Below are 6,773 nucleotides of genomic sequence, written 5' to 3'. Positions count from 1 at the left end.
CTTTTGGACCAATGATAAATATGGAGTCAAATGACCTAATTCTGAGAAACTACACATGTGAAGGGAGTCCCCGGGAAAGTCTTAAATACTCGGGGCTAAGACAAATCTCTTTTTGCTTGTTTGTTTGTTTGGTTGGTAGGTTTGTTCTGTCTGAGGCAAGCTGTTGATGTTTAGCCCAAACCAATCTAGAACTTACCACAGCTCATGCTGACCTTGAACTCAATCCCCCTGCCTCAGTCTCTGGAGGGCTAGGAGTACAGCCACAGTATCTGGCTGCCTTGGGATCTTTTGTTTGCTATTTATCTATTCTCTGGATGCCATTTTTGTTATTTCCATTTTGCTATGGTGTGTGCTATGTATGCTATCATAGTGTGGCTATGATCATTTTGCTTGGGTTACCTGGTGCATATGGGCAAGCATTTCTCTAGAAAGAGATTGCTAAGTATAGGGGATATGCATCTTTAGATTTATTGGATAATATCAAAATAACTTTCCGAATAACCATACAAATTTTACTAATTTACTTTTAAGTGTGTGTGGTGTGTGTACAGGTACTTGCACATGGGTGCAGGTGCTTTTGGAGGCAAGAAAAGAATATTAAATTCCCGGAAGCTGCAGTTACAGGCAGTTGTGACCTGCCTGATGGGATAACCCAATTTGGGTCCTCTGCAAGAATAGTGTGGAAGTTTAAATAAGATCAGCCCCCATAGTCTCATAGATTTGAATGCTTAGTCACCAGGGAGTGGCACTCATAAAAAGGATAGGAGGTGTGGCCTTGTTGGAGGAAGTGTGTCATTGTGGGTGGCCTTGTTGGAGGAAGTGTGTCACTGGGGTGGGCTTTGAGGTCTCAGATGCTCAAACCAGGCCCAGTGTCTCTCTTCCGGCTGCCTGCTGATCCAGATGAGAACTCTCAGCGCCTTCTCCAGCACCATGTCTATCTGTGTGCTGCGGTGTCCCGCCATGATGGCAACCGACTAAATCTCTAAACTGTAAGTGAGCCATCCCAATTAAATGTTTTCCCTTATAGGTTGCTGTGGTCATGGTGTCTCCTCACAGTGATAGAATACTAAGATAAGAGTAGGAGCTCACAGCTGCTGAGGCATCTCTGTAGGCCCAGGCCACACCAATTTCATACTGCCACTGCCAGTGAACAATACTTCCCACATTTCTATCCTTTGTCAGTACTTGGTCTCATCAGATTTTCAAAACCTATGCCAATCTGGTGGGTGCAAAATGTTCTCTTTTGAAGATTAAATTTGCATTTTTTTCCAGATCGATAATGAGATTGAACATTGTTCCATATGCCAGTGCTCACTTGCATTTTCCCCACAGGGAATGCTCCAGGCCACCTCTCACTCCACTCACGGCTTGTGCGCCCTTGTCTCACTCGCTTCTCCGCATTCTTTATCTGTCTTCGTCGTTCAGAAACGTCCCCCAGTTGTGCTTCATGTAACTTCTTAAAAACCAACTTTAAAATTTATTTTTGTATGTATATGTGGTGTGTGTGTGTGTGAGTACATCAGAGTGAGTGTCAAAATACATTTGTATGGAAGTCAGAAGCCAATTTGTGGGAGTCACTTCTCACGGGGACTCAAACTCAGGTTCTTAGGCTGGGAAGTGGATATGGCAGATGTCTTGCTGGCCCCTGACTACCCTTTTTGTTTTTTCTGTGGATTTTTTTGAGACTGGGTCTCACTATATAGCTCTGGCTGACTGGAAACTTACTATGTAGACCAGGTTAGCCACAAACTCACAGAGATCTGACCGTCTTTGCCTCTTCGGTTGTGAGATTTAAAGCGTGTGCTACCATGCCTGCCTACCATAGCAGCCCTACACTTTTAATCATTTTTGAAAATGATTAGTGTTTTCTCTTGCGCGGTGTGTGTTATTTACACATTTGAGAGATACTGCCATCTACTTAGGTCACATAAATGTCACAAATGCATTCGCCTACAGATCCTTCAAAATGTTTTTGTGAATGTTCCCTTCACAGGTAGGTGTTTCATCTAAGCCAGGCCTCTTTTCACAAGTCAGGGAGATTTATGCATGAACACACTTGCATCTCATGTGTGGGCTTTCTTCCTCTGACCCTTTGCTTTGTTTTGGCATCTGTTTTTGGTGTAGGTTCTGACAAAGTGATAGGCATTTCAGACCAATGCATGCACAAAGGCATGTGAATGCCAGAGTCAAAAGAAATCTGGGCTATGGATATAAGCAATTTGCAGTTGTTTTTCGACAAAAGTGCAAGCCCTTGGGGACTCATTGATCTTGATCCCATAGACATTTCTGCCTGGAGCAAAATACTACACAGCATTCCTCACAGCTGACAGCTGTGAACTTGAAGAACCGAAGCCCCTTCATTGACACACAAGTTTATTGGCCAGACATGGCTTTGCTCCTGGCTGCTCCAGGAGATGCTAAAAGGACAACACCCAGACAGCTCACCTTACTTCATTGCTAAAGCCAGTAAGATCTATGCAGCTAGATTGATGAAAGCACACATCTGGTAAGTTTGAGCTACCCAAGAAAGTCATTCACTCACTGCGTCTTCTGTGGGTGCTTGAGTTGCATGCATGAGAATTCAGTCACTTGTGCTCGGATGGCTCCCTTTCGCTCTGACTCATCCCCCACGCAAATAGAATGAAGCTGTGCACATTTCTCCATGGGGACGTGAGACACGAACTTGAGAGGTGAGATTTTTAACCCTCTGGGAGGTTTGTAGGCTGTTAATGCTATGGAAAGATCTGGTTCTGGTGCTGAGGCTCTTCTGTGTGCTAATAGTTCTCAATCTCCAAGCACACATTGAAGAAACGATGCGAGGATTCGGGGTACTTCTCAAGGTGTGGTGAAGCACAGAGCCTGTTAGCAGCGTGGCTGAGGTAGAATTTGCTTCCCTTTGTGAATAGCAGAGCAACAGCATTTACCTCAGAGGACTTTTAATTTTTTTTTTTTTTCTGTAAGCCCATGAGTTAGAGCGTGGCTGTCTCCCGAAGAAACTGAACTGTGACAAACCAGTAAAATAGAGACCTGCAGAGGACAGCTTTATCAAAACAGAGATTAAGAGTGCTGGCTGCTCTTCCAGAGTCCTGAGTTCAATTCCCAGCAACCACATGGTGGCTCACAACCATCCGTTATAAGATCTTCTGCCCTCTTCTGGTGTGCAGATATACATGGAAGCAGAATGTTGTATACATAATAAATAAATAAAGTCTTAAAAAAAAAAGAAAGAAAGAAAAAGAAAATGGCCGGTGGACCATACCAGACCACAAGAGGACAGAGGGCAAGAGAGGAGCTGCCAAACAAGAGGCAGCCAGGGCCACAAGGCTGAGAGACTGGAGTAGCCAAATGGCTGCCATATAGGGACCAGGCTGAGGAAAGGAAGTGGAAGCCTCTGGGAGGGCCACAGGTACTGAGTGACGCTGGGAGAGCTGGCCAGCGGCCATGTTAACATGTTAGTAGGCATGCCAGTTAGCAATTTGTTTCAGGCTCCTGAGACTAAGATTGGGAACGTTCACTATCTTGTAGGTGGTTGCTGGTGGTGACAGGTTGGCTCATTAGGAAGGAGGCGGATAGGTTTGCTACTTAGGAAAAGGTTTAGGACTGGGCATGGGACTGTGAAGTGAAACTCTGGGGTGTTTGAGGTAGTCAAATTCTTTGTTCCAATGCGGAAGCAGTTTCACGAAGTTCCTACAGTTTTACAGAACAAAGACTATCACAAGTTAAGGCAAGTGTGAAATATGTTGACGGGTACATCACAGGGGCAGGTTCAGTGAAGTGGGGTGGGGAAACTCTTCTACTGGCCCAATGTGCTATCTGAGCTTTTTTTTTTGGGTTAGTGGAAGCTACCACTCTGCTTTGTTAAGACTCTAAAAAGACCTAACACCTGACTTTCTCAGGCACCAGGTACTCCTGTGGCACACACACAACGCATGCAAGCGATGATGCGTGTTTTTCTGAATAGTAAAAAATTTAAAACAGGTCAGGCATGGTGGCAGTCCCAGCTCTCCAGAAGCAGAGGCAAGGGGAATCTCCATCGGTTCCAGGCCAGCCTGACTATAAAGTGAGACCCCATCAAACAAACACCCATCAAAAAACAAAGCAAAACAAAACAAAAAAACAAAAAAAAAATGCAGACACCCTGAACCAATTAACAGAACAAAGAAAAATCAGTCAAAAAGGAGAAAGTTGTGTAGAGTGTACCTCGTTGTGAAAGCCAGGAAACAGAAGGAAGAAAATAGATACCTTGTCAGAGGGTAACACTGAGTATTTGAAGAAATTTGGAAAGTGAGAAAACCAGCAAAGTCATTTGTTTGTCTGTTGGCTTGTTTTGTTTTTTTTTTCAAGACAGGGTTTCTCTGTGTAGCCCTGGCTGTCCTAGAACTTGCTCTGTTGACCAGGCTGGCCTTGAACTCAGAGATCCGCCTGCCTCTGCCTCCTTGGTGTTGGAATTTAAGGCTGTGTGCCACCAGTACCCAGCCAAAGTTGTTTTAAGTGGTTTCCAAGACCTGTTCCCTTAAGGTCACTGCACTGTCCTCCGCACACTCGTGGTGCTCGTGCAGGCAAGTAGGCACACATACGAAATAAAGTCAATATTTTTAAAACTACTTGGGATCTGCAGTTGGTCAAATCCCCAAACACAGACTCTGCAGAGGCAGAGGGCTGTCTGTACTTAGTCTTACTCCCAAACCTGCAAATTATCAAGAAGTAAAATAGACCTCATGAGAACAACTAGGGGTGTGACAAAGTGATAGCCCACGGTTGGCAATCTAACTTCACCATTGAACCAATTTGGGAGTTTGTAGTCACCCTCAGGCAGGCATGGTCGATAGTGTTATGCTCTGAATTTACTGCCAAAGGGATGCATGAAAATTATGGGGATTAAAACAATTTTATTTCATGAAGTTGGCTTAAATTCCCAGAGATCATTTTGTAAGATTGGCTTTTCTTCTCTTTCAATAAAATTTCCTTTCCATGTGTGCCAGCACCCATTATGATACATGGATGTATTAATCACTCATGTGGAATTTTATATTTTGGCCCATTGCACATTATGTCTTGTCTGCCAACTGCACTCAAAGGTCATGGCCCTGTGGAGAAGCACAAGCCAGCTGAACTTTCTGTTGTTGTTTCTTAAAAGTTTACCAGGCCACCTACTAAACTGACTCGGTTCATCAACTAAATGCCTATAAATTCAAGGAAGACTAACACATTAATTTATGTCAGTCTCACACAGTGTGTCCCCATTTGCTGCTTAGAATGTGCTGGTGTTCCCAGAAGGGATCAAAAGCAGATGCCAGGGAAGGCCACACAGGGCAGGCATCACACTAGCTGGAAGCAGCATCTGCAATCCTGGCAACCTGCTATTGACAGCCTCGGGCCAAATGCTTCGTCTGACTCCAACTTCATCACCAATGAAAGGAACCTCAGGAGATAATGAACAGGCTTTGCGTGTGAATCAGATTGAGGTCAGACATGTGGAAGCATGTTTCCAAGGTAGGCTAGAGACATACTAAAACCCTCCGAAAATCTTGCCTGTCGGTGGCCACTCCCGTCCTCTGTCCGTATCCACCTCTACCACCATCTACATATTTAATACACCAGCCAAGCTTGTTTGCTTTCACTACATACGGTCTCCATCTTCCAACCTGCCGCTTGTCTCAGCTTTCCCAAGCGCTAGGATTGCAAGTGTGAGCCAACAACCAGGTCTCCAGTTAACACAACAGTTGTAAAAAATCCAGGGAATTCTTCATTATGTTCTAATGGTGATGGGGGAATCTGGCACCTTGTTTGTGGTAGGACAATTGGCTCATCCCTGTTGGAAGGGCAGATTATTTTTTGACTTGAAAATTCTACACCTAGATGTACAAATATATTTGTGAATGAGCTAGAAGATTCAAACATACATTATGTTAACAAAACAAGACCACCAAATGGGCAAGTATATTCTGGTATATCCACAGAGTGGAATACTGTGCTACAGTGAAAAGAATGGAACAAAATTATTCACTACAGATAAAAGGAAATTCCATAGACATATTATTAAATTGTAAAAGCAGTATGTGGAGAACATACATAGTATGATATATATATATATATATATATATAATATATGATTTGTGTACACATACATATCATATATTTTGGTGCTGGGAAGGAATCAGGGCCCTGTGAGTGCTAGGCTAGGGCTCTACAACTGAGCTACATCCCAACTCCAGAGATCTCATTCTTCACTAGTAAGCATGGCTTGTTTATTGTGTTAGTCACAACACATTTGCTTCCTACAAAACAATCCTAAAGGATGCTTCATTTCCATTTTAAAACCAACGCACAATCAATCTGACAGTAACTATAGGAAATAAAAATAGAAATGCTGTAAATCCTTAGGTACTATTAACAAAGTCATAATGCTGTTTCTGATTTTATGATCAATGATTCACAAAAAATTAAAACTAGTATTTTAACCATTTGAATAACAGTTGGGAAATAATCAATACTGTGTTACAAACGTGGTACACGTTATCTTTTGATGTCTATAGTCTTAACCCTCACAAACTAATGAAATTACATTTTAACAAAACCATTTTAGTTCAGGGTTGTGGGTTTAACTGTTTTTCTCATGAAGATATGCTGAAGTCATTCTTAGGCTACAGTAGCACTGTGACCCTCCCTAAATTGATTTGTGATCCCCCCCCCCATGCTTTAGAATGTGATCTTACTTAAAAATGTGACTCTTAGCCAGGTGGTGGTGGTGCATGTCTTCAATCCCAGCACTC

The 6,773-nt window shown here is 43.1% G+C and overlaps 1 long non-coding RNA gene across 1 annotated transcript; it reads left to right on the top strand.

The window, feature by feature from the left end:
• The first annotated feature begins 850 nt into the window (after window positions 1-850).
• On the top strand, window positions 851-4,254 carry LOC103162025. The gene is made up of 3 exons (XR_003479915.2): window positions 851-989; window positions 2,281-2,506; window positions 2,962-4,254. It is a non-coding gene; the product is annotated as an uncharacterized LOC103162025 (long non-coding RNA).
• Window positions 4,255-6,773: the final 2,519 nt, after the last annotated feature.

The sequence above is a fragment of the Cricetulus griseus genome, assembly GCF_003668045.3.
Source record: "Cricetulus griseus strain 17A/GY chromosome 1 unlocalized genomic scaffold, alternate assembly CriGri-PICRH-1.0 chr1_1, whole genome shotgun sequence".
Classification (NCBI taxonomy): domain Eukaryota; kingdom Metazoa; phylum Chordata; class Mammalia; order Rodentia; family Cricetidae; genus Cricetulus; species Cricetulus griseus.
Note: the sequence above shows the minus strand (reverse complement) of the source record. Positions and strands in the feature narration are given on the sequence as shown.